The sequence below is a fragment of the Myxocyprinus asiaticus genome, chromosome 7, assembly GCF_019703515.2.
Source record: "Myxocyprinus asiaticus isolate MX2 ecotype Aquarium Trade chromosome 7, UBuf_Myxa_2, whole genome shotgun sequence".
In the NCBI taxonomy this organism is placed as follows: domain Eukaryota; kingdom Metazoa; phylum Chordata; class Actinopteri; order Cypriniformes; family Catostomidae; genus Myxocyprinus; species Myxocyprinus asiaticus.
In genome coordinates, this window is record NC_059350.1 from 48,561,354 (window position 1) to 48,572,351 (window position 10,998).

Here is a 10,998-nt window from a genome sequence, read left to right on the forward strand (position 1 = left end):
AAGAGAGACATAATATAATAACAGTAATATAATTTATGACAGTGAGATAAAAGAGTAATAAAGTGCAGGGCTGATGTATTTTGATCGTGGGAGATCAAGAGTTCAGAAGTCTGATTGCTTGGGGGAAGAAGCTGTCATGGAGTCGGCTGGTGCGGGTCCTGATGCTGCGATACCGCCTACCTGATGGTAGCAGTGAGAACAGCCCATGGCTCGGGTGGCTGGAGTCTCTGATGATCCTCCGAGCTTTTTTCACACACCGCCTTGTATATATTTCCTGGAGGGAGGGAAGCTCACCTCCGATGATGTGTTTGGCAGTTCGCACCACCCTTTGCAGTGCTTTGCGGTTGTGGGCGGTGCTATTGCCGTACCAGGCGGAGATACAGCCAGTCAGGATGCTCTCCACAGTGCAGGTGTAGAACCGTGTGAGGATGTGGCGGTTCATTCCAAACTTCCTCAGCTGTCTCAGGAAGAAGAGGCGCTGATGAGCCTTCTTCACAACGACTTCAGTGTGGACGGACCATGTGAGTTCCTCAGTGATGTGGACACCCAGGAACTTGAAGCTGCTGACTCTCTCCACTGGTGCTCCATTGATGGTGATGGGACTGTGTTCTCTGTCTTTTCTTCTGAAGTCCACCACAAGCTCCTTTGTCTTACTGACGTTGAGGGAGAGGTTGTGCTCCTGACACCAGTGTGTCAGAGTGTGCACCTCCTCTCTGTAGGCTGTTTCATCATTGTCAGTGATCAGACCTACCACCGTCGTGTCATCAGCAAACTTAATGATGGCATTGGAGTTATGTGTTGCCACACAGTCATGTGTGTACAGGGAATACAGTAGTGGGCTGAGAACACAGCCCTGCGGGGCTCCAGTGTTGAGGGTCAGTGATGAGGAGATGTTGCTGCCTATTCTAACCACCTGGCGTCTGCTTGACAGGAAGTCCAGGATCCAGCTGCACAGCGAGCTGTTTAAGCCCAGAGCCCGTAGTTTCTCATCTAGCTTGGAGGGCACTATGGTGTTGAATGCTGAGCTGTAGTCTACAAACAACATTCTCACATAAGTGTTCTTTTTTTCCAGGTGGGAGAGAGCAGTGTGTATTGTAGATGCAATGGCATCATCAGTGGAGCGGTTGTTGCGGTATGCAAACTGCAGCGGGTCAAGAGAGAGTGGTAATACAGAGCAGATGTAATCTCTGATTAGTCTCTCAAAACATTTGCTGATGATGGGGGTCAGAGCAACAGGACGCCAGTCATTTAAACAAGTTGTTTTTGATTGTTTTGGAACAGGCACAATGGTGGATGTTTTAAAGCATGTGGGGACTACAGACAAAGAGAGGGAAAGGTTGAAAATGTACGTAAAAACACCAGCCAGCTGGTTTGCGCACGCTCTGATGACGCGGCCCGGAATGCCGTCTGGACCCGCGGCTTTGCGGATATTCACCCGTCGGAAGGATCGGGTTACATCCGCTACAGAGACGGAGAGTGAACTAACCTCTGTAGCTTCAGCCGTGAGAGCTCTCTCCGCGAGGGCGGTGTTATTTCCCTCGAAACGAGCATAAAAAGTATTTAGCTCATCCGGTAGAGAGGCAGCGGTGTTCATGGCAGAGTTTTTATTCCCTTTAAAGTCCGTGATGATGTTAATTCCCTGCCACATGCTTCTAGAGTTGGTGGTGTTAAACTGTCCTTCAATCTTGCTCCTGTTCTGGCGTTTTGCTGTTTTGATAGTTTTTCGGAGGGCATAACTGGCTTGTTTATGCTCCTCCGCGTTCCCGGAATTAAAAGCGGAGGTCCGCACATTAAGTGCCGCGCGAACATCGCTATTGATCCACGGCTTCTGATTCGGATAGATTCGCACAGTTCTGGTCGGAATCACTTCCTCTACACACGTTCTGATGAAACACATTACGCTATCAGCGTAAAGCTCGATGTCGTCATCAGAGGCGGACCGGAACATCTCCCAGTCCGTGCGATCAAAACAGTCTTTTAGCGTAGAGTCTGATTGGTCCGACCAGCACTGGATCGTTCTGAGTGTGGGTGCTTCCTGTTTCAATTTCTGCCTGTAAGCGGGCAGAAGCAGAATGGAAGAGTGGTCCGATTTGCCAAATGGTGGGCGGGGGAGGGATTTGTAGCCATCCCGGAACGGAGAGTAGCAATGGTCCAAAACCCGGTCCCCTCGTGTGTTGAAACTAATGTGCTGGTGATATTTTGGTGCGACTGATTTTAAACAGGCTTTATTAAAGTCCCCGGTCACAATGAATGCGGCCTCAGGGTGCGCGGTTTCCTGCTCACTTATACTCCCATACAGTTCCTTGAGTGCCCGGTCTGTGTCGGCTTGTGGGGGAATGTACACAGCAGTGATAATGACCGCTGTGAACATCCCTCGGTAGCCAGAATGGTCGACACAGAAGCATAAGAAATTCCAGATCAGGAGAACAGAAAGACTTGATGGAATGTACGTTCCTCTGATCACACCAGGATTTGTTGATCATAAAACATACACCACCTCCTCTAGTTTTACCTGAGAGGTCTTTCGCTCTGTCCGCTCGGAGCATGGAGAACCCCGCGAGTTCAATGGCTGAGTCTGGAATCTCCGCAGACATCCAAGTTTCCGTAAGGCAGATAATGCAGCAGTCCCTCGTCTCTCGTTGGAAAGAGATCCGCGCTTTCAGCTTGCAGAGCTTGTTATCCAGAGACTGAACATTTGCCAGTAGAATAGTGGGTAGCGGGGGTCTATTTGCGCGGCGTCTTACTCTGATGAGAACGCCGGCTCTGTTTCCCCTTTTCCTCCTGTGTTTCCGCGGCCGTGCTGCCCAGACAAAGGGCTCCACTTGCGTGTTTGTAAACAGCGGGTTCAGTTATAAAGGGGCATTTGCTCTAAGCACCCCTCAAACTGAATCCACATTGTCCTACTCTGATGCCCTAGTAAGGCGTCATGCGAAAACGTTCTTGTGGCATTCGTAAAAAGAAAAGTAACAGGGCACCTTCATACAGGAGAACGTATGGCTGTGGAGTCTATTTAAATAACAGGAATTGATTGAAGGGCACCTTACTATGGATTGGGTGTCTTATTTCAACATTTGTCCTTGAGGCGAAGTGACGGCTTTTTAAGTCTTTGAGGGTAACAGCTGGCCCAGTGGGGACGTGTCAGTGTGGAAGACATTCTGTGCAGGACGCAATGTTTCAAAGCAGTACAAATCAACATATATATATATATATATATATATATATATATATATATATATATATATATATATATATATATATATATATATATATATATATCATGGCTTGACATTAAGGATTGTCATGTGCTTATCCTTCAGACAAGTAAACTGGTCCTTTACTTGTCCGGGTAAAAAAGTTACTTGTCTCAAGAGAAAAAAAGGAAATTTTTTCAACTGTAGTGTAAATATAATTATTTAAGAAGCAATATCCTCATCAATATTCTTATTCTGTCACTTGTTTTCCAGCAAGACGTGATGCAATCATGTACCTGCTTAAATTAACATTGTTTTTTCTTGGCAAATCAAATACATAAACAGGTCATTAAAAGAATAGTTCACCCAGAAATATATATATATTTTTTTTTTTTTTTTTTTTTTTTATTCAGTGAAAGTAAATGGTGACTGAGACTAACATTCTGGCTAACATTTCCTTTTGTGGTCCAAGGATGAAAGAATAAATGTCATATGAGTTTGTGATACATTAGGTGAGTAAGTTATGACAGTATTTAAATGTTTGGGTCAACTGTCCCTTTAAGAGTTCAAGTCAATGCTCACCAGACTAAAGTTGACAAAATGCACCAAAAATGACAGATGAAATCCTGAAAGAAAGTACCTTGCTGCTAAATCAGTTATGATCTTTATGAATGAAAAAAAAAGAAGAAAAAAAAAAAAAAAAAGATTTCAATGTGAACTATCCTTTTAATGACCTGTTTATGTATTTGATTTTCCAAGAAAAACAATGTTAATTTAAGCTGGTACATGATTCATCACGTCTTGCTGGAAAACAAGTGACGGAATAAGAATATTGATGAGGATATTGCTTTTTAAAAAATTATATTTACACCACAGTTGAAACAAATTGCATGGAAGATTCTGAATATGTGTACTGATTACCATTGTCCCATGTCTGTCAAACATGTTGAGTGGTCCAAATATCATCTGCAACCTGAAACTGAATTTGACTGGATGATAGGTGTGAATGCATTTGGCTGCATAGGAAAGCTATAGGATGCTCCTTTGCCCCCTAATTAGGGAATGACTTCCAGTGTGCTGTCTGTCTGCACTGGTCTCAGAACAGTTTGAAGTGCACCTTATTTTCTTCCTAACTCCATATAGGGCTCCGAAAGAAACATTTTCCAGCTTTTGGATGCATCCATTGATTCTCAATGTGACAATGCACAGTGGATATAGGGAATTTTAAGTCCATGTACATGGTCACTGTGTTTAACAGGGTGTCGTTTCGCGAGAAATCAATGACATTTTAAAAATGGCAAATTGAATGAAACAAAAAACTCTACCCTTTTGTCTCAAACAGGTTTCTTAATGAGATTTCTTAGCAGATGTACTTTGTCTCCCAAAGACAAACTCACCTGAGATCTGTGCCGTGTTGTTTTGTCACATGACTCTGTGTGTCGAAAGTTTAACACTTTAATGACAGCCTAGAGTCTCCTGAACTGAGATCAGTCGGTTTAAATCAAATTAAATTATGCATAGCCTATAGCGAAGCCAAAAACATAATGTCCATGCATGTGGAAATGGGATCTCAGGAGGTAAAATATAAGTACAATGCAACAACACGTGTATACATAATAAGTGCAGTGTATCAAATTCTTACGTACATAGTCGTTAAAGACACTTAATATAAATTGGGTCCAAAAGGTCTTTCTCAAACAAAGTTTCTCTTGATGAATTTACTGACACACTGACACACTGGTGTCAGGAGCACAACCTCTCCCTCAATGTCAGTAAGACAAAGGAGCTTGTGGTGGACTTCAGAAGAAAAGACAGAGAACACAGTCCCATCACCATCAATGGAGCACCAGTGGAGAGAGTCAGCAGCTTCAAGTTCCTGGGTGTCCACATCACTGAGGAACTCACATGGTCCGTCCACACTGAAGTCGTTGTGAAGAAGGCTCATCAGCGCCTCTTCTTCCTGAGACAGCTGAGGAAGTTTGGAATGAACCGCCACATCCTCACACGGTTCTACACCTGCACTGTGGAGAGCATCCTGACTGGCTGTATCTCCGCCTGGTACATCATTTACTGATGAATGGGTTTCACTTTATTTTACATTATGTGGGGTTAGGTTTAGGGTTAGTACCTAGTAATTACTATAGTTGTTGTAATCATATAGTACGTAAATGTAGAACAGTACTGTAAAATAAAGTTCTACTGATAAATGAGAGTCCCACTATGGGATTATGTGAGTATTGGCCAACTTGGTTGTCACCTGTTTCCTTGGTCGATCTTATTATTATTCGTAAGTATTTGTATGTAACATTTACACTGAAATGTTTTAATGCTTGGAAATACGCTGGAACATACAACATGGACTTACTGACGGCATCTAAAAAAAAAATGTTTTTAATTTTTACTCTAGTATAAATACTTTAGATAACATAACCCAACCTTACCCCTCAAACTCAACCACTTTTCAACATTACAAAATGAAGCAGGTAGATAAATGTACAGTGACAATAATTTTAGTTACATTAATATTGTATATATATAAATATCTAGTTTAAAACACGTGTCAAGTTCTTAAAAAAATGTAATCTTTGCGTCCAATTTGTTGTTTTTTATAATAAAAATACAGTATATGTTAATAGCATTTCCCACAAAAAATAAATAAATAAATAAATAAAATAAAAAAAGGATTGAATGACTTTAAAAATGTCACTGAGAATCATTACACAACTTTTTTATGTTTTCAAACATATTTTTTGGACAAAATATTTATTATTATTATTATTATTATTATTATTATTTATTTATTTATTTATTTATTTATTATTATTATTATTTTTTTTTTTTTTTTTTTAACAAATATAAAATAATGAGTCAAATATATCAATAGATTTTTTCAGGGTTACTCCATATGACCTGAACAAAATGGGCCTTTTAATAAAAATGTCATATATATACAGTATATATACAGGGCTCGACATTAACGCTTGTTCACTTGTCCAGGACAAATTTATTTTTAAAGGGGCAAGTGAAAGTTTACTTGTTTGTCCAGACAAGCAGCCTGATTAAAATGTCAATAAAGAAAATATAGCTGGCTATATTTGTGATATAGCCTAGGCCTGTTTCTCTTATTACAAACTAGGAATAAAATTCGGTGGTGGATTGTGCAAATTCTTTTCCCGATTTCTGTCGTCATATTAAAATCAGCGTGACTGATCAGTGCTACTGCTTCTCTCGCAGCAGCACACTGGATATGTGTCAAGTTTAGATTAGAGTGAGTGTGCAGAGAACTGTCACATTTTTGCTGTCACATTACATTTTTAAGAACTTGACACACGTGTTTTAAACTAGATTTTTAAAAGATTTCTACTTTTTTATCTCCTTGGACAGCCTTATTTTTCAATTACCTATTTATCTTTAATATCTTTAATGAGTTCTTTACGAACTAAAATTGTAACCATGATTAGTACAACAGTTGAATCCTATTATACTGTATAGTATATATACTATGTGTCCAAACTTTTGACTGGTAGTGTAAAGCAAAGTCAACAGTAATGCATTTGTAATCCAACATTACATATATTCTAATAAACTGAGCATAAAGGGATAAATGTAACATGGACCTCAACAGTTTCACTCTAAAACAAATTAAACCCAGAACTGTCAAAAAGAGGCTGCATGAGAGAGATTCAAACTGTGTGCAATTTGCTATCAAAGATTATTCAGTGCAGATTATTCAGAGCACTCTCAGGACCAACGTTTAAAAGCTGTAAATCTTCACACTTTTATCACCTCATTTCCAATTCACTCTTCTTTTCAAATGCCATAATAATGTGCCCTTATTGCACCCCACCCTCTATTTGCGATCAATCAGCAAGTCGCACGTCATTTGCTAATGTGCCTCATTAACAAGTGTGGATTTCTAAGTGACTTAGAAAACAACTTAAATTCCACTTTATACCTTGCACAAAGTTACTGTATGCTGTCATAGAGTACTACAAATGCAGCACATCTTCGATTGGATTATTTTTGTCCTGCTTTTTGCTAGTTTTTGCAATAATTTATTGTGATTTCATTTATCTGCCTGTTACATTTTGATACTGTTACAACATGGTTAGAGTTAGGTTTTGGGGTAGGGTTCAGATTAGTGGCTCAAAATGTGTGTGTGTGTATATATATATATATATATACAATATTAATGTAACTAAAATTATTGTCACTGTACATTTATCTACCTGCTTCATTTTGTAATGTTGAAAAGTGGTTAAGTTTGAGGGGTAAGGTTGGGTTATGGTATCTAAGTATTTATACTACAGTAAAAATTAAAAACATTTTTTTTTTTTTAGATGCTGTCAGAAGTCCATGTTGTATGTTCCAGCGTATTTCCAAACATTAAAAAATGTAAGTGTAAATGTTACGTACGAATACTTACGAATAATAATAAGATCGACCAAGGAAACAGGTGACAACCAAGTTGACCAATATCAAATCAAATCAAATCAAATCAAATCAAATCACTTTTATTGTCACACAGCCATATACACAAGTGCAATGGTGTGTGAAATTCTTGGGTGCAGTTCCGATCAACATAGCAGTCGTGACAGTGATGAGACATATACCAGCACAATTTAAAGTCTAATATACACATAATTACACACAACACAATATACAAATAATAACATACACTGTACAGTATACAATAAACACAATATAGATACACATTATTCAATTAAAAAAGTATATATAGTATATATAGAATGTACAGTAGGTTGTATTGTACTGTATTGACATTCAGGCTGTCGGTTGATAGTAAGTTGTTAAGAGAAAATATAATATAACAATAATATAATTTATGACAGTCTGGTGTTAGATATAAGAGCAAGAGCAATAAAGTGCAGTGCTGGTGTATTTTGATCATGGGAGATCAAGAGTTCAAAAGTCTGATTGCTTGGGGGAAGAAGCTATCATGGAGTCGGCTAGTGCGAGTCCTGATGCTGCGATACCACCTGCCGGATGGTAGCAGTGAGAACAGCCCATGGCTCAGGTGGCTGGAGTCTCTGATGATCCTCCGAGCTTTTTTCACACACCGCCTGGTATATATGTCCTGGAGGGAGGGAAGCTCACCTTCGATGATATGTCTGGCAGTTCGCACCACCCTTTGCAGTGCTTTGCGGTTGTGGGCTGTGCTATTGCCGTACCAGGTGGAGATGCAGCCAGTCAGGATGCTCTCTACAGTGCAGGTGTAGAACCTTGTGAGGATGTGGCGGTTCATTCCAAACTTCCTCAGCCATCTCAGGAAGAAGAGGTGCTGATGAGCCTTCTTCACAACGTCTTCAATGTGGATGGACCATGTGAGTTCCTCAGTGATGTGGACACCCAGGAACTTGAAGCTGCTGACTCTCTCCACTGGTGCTCCATTGATGGTGATGGGACTGTGTTCTCTGTCTTTTCTTCTGAAGTCCACCACAAGCTCCTTTGTCTTACTGACGTTGAGGGAGAGGTTGTGCTCCTGACACCAGTGTGTCAGAGTGTGCACCTCCTCTCTGTAGGCTGTTTCATCATTGTCAGTGATCAGACCTACCACCATCGTGTCATCAGCAAACTTAATGATGGCATTGGAGCTATGTGTTGCCACACAGTCATGTGTGTACAAGGAATACAAGAGTGGGCTGAGAACACAGCCCTGTGGGGCTCCAGTGTTGAGGGTCAGTGATGAGGAGATGTTGCTGCCTATTCTAACCACCTGGCGTCTGCTTGACAGTAAGTCCAGGATCCAGTTGCACAGCGAGATGTTTAAGCCCAGAGCCCGGAGTTTCTCATCTAGCTTGGAGGGCACTATGGTGTTGAATGCTGAGCTGTAGTCTACAAACAACATTCTCACATAAGTGTTCTTTTTTTCCAGGTGGGAGAGAGCAGTGTGTATTAACAGTGCAATGGCAATAATTAAAAGCGGAGGTCCGCACATTAAGTGCCGCACGAACATTACTATTTATCCATGACTTCTGGTTCAGATAGATCCGTGTTGTTCTGGTTGGAACGACGTCCTCCACGCACTTTCTGATGAAACACATTATGCTATCAGCGTAAAGCTTGATGCCGTCATCAGAGGCGGACTGGAACATCTCCTAGTCCATGTGATCAAAACAGTCTTGTAGCGTAGAGTCTGATTGGTTCGACCAGCACTGGATCGTTCTGAGGTGGGAGCTTCCTGTTTCAGTTTCTGCCTGTAAGCGGGCAGAAGCAGAACGGTGGGTGGGGGAGGGATTTGTAGCCATCCCGGAAGGGAGAGTAGCCATGGTCCAAAATCCAGTCCCCTCATGTGTTGAAACTAATGTGCTGGTGGTATTTTGGTGCGACTGATTTGAATCTGGCTTTATTAAAATCCCCGGTCACAATGAATGCGGCCTCAGGGTGCACGGTTTCCTGCTCACTTATACTCCCATACAGTTCCTTGAGTGCCCGGTCTGTGTTGGCTTGTGGCAGGATGTACACAGCAGTGATAATGACCACTGTGAATTCCCTCGGTAGCCAGAATGGTCGACACAGAAGCATGAGAACTTGCAGATCAGGAGAGCAGAAATACTTGATAGAATGTACGTTCCTCTGATCACACCAGGATTTGTTGATCATAAAACATACACCACCACATCTGCTTTATCCTGAGAGGTCTTTCGCTCTGTCCACTCGGTGCACGGAGAACCCCGTGGGTTCAATGGCTGAGTCTGGAATCTACGCAGACATCCAAGCTTGTTATCCAGAGTCTGAACATTTGCCAGTAGAATACTGTGTAGCGGGGGGCGATTTGCACGGCGTCTTACTCTGATGAGAACGCCGGCTCTGTTTCCCCTTTTCCTCCTGCATTTCCGCATCCGGACTGCCCAGACAAAGGGCTCCGCTGGTGTGTTCGTAAACAGCGGCTCGGCATTGAGGAATTTGAAGTCTGGTTCATGGTGTGAAATTGCTGAACCAATGTCCAAAAGTGTTTGTCTGTCATAGACAATAAGGCAGACAACATCCAAGACAATAAACATAAGAATTGTAAACAAAACAAACAAAACACTACCATGTTGTGTTGGAGCTCGCAACGCAGCAACCATACTCTGCGCCATTTTGAGTCCAAAAAAAACAACAAAAAAAAACAAAAATAATACTCACATAATCCCATAGTGGGACTCTCATTTATCGGTAGAACTTTATTTTACAGTACTGTTCTACATTTACGTACTATATAATTACAACAACTATAGTAATTACTAGGTACTAACCCTAAACCTAACCCCACATAATGTAAAATAAAGTGAAACCCATTCATCAGTAAATAATAGAGAAACTTTGTTTGAGAAAGACCTTTTGACCCAATTTATATTAAGTGTCTTTAACGACTATGTACGTAAGAATTTGATACACTGCACTTATTATGTATATACGTGTTGTTGCATTGTACTTATATTTAACCTCCTGAGATCCCGTTTCCACATGCATGGACATTATGTTTTTGGCTTCGCTATAGGCTATGCATAATTTAATTTGATTTAAACCAACTGATCTCAGTTCAGGAGACTCTAGGCTGTCATTAAAGTGTTAAACTTTCAACACACAGAGTCATGTGACAAAACAACATGGCACAGATCTCAGCTGAGTTTGTCTTTGGGAGACAAAACTACATCTGCTAAGAAATCTCATTAATAAACCTATTTGAGACAAAAGGATAAAGTTTTTTGTTTCATTCTATTTGCAATTTTTTAAATTTCATCGATTTCTTGCGAAATGACACACTGTTAAACACAGTGACCATGTACATGGACTATATGCT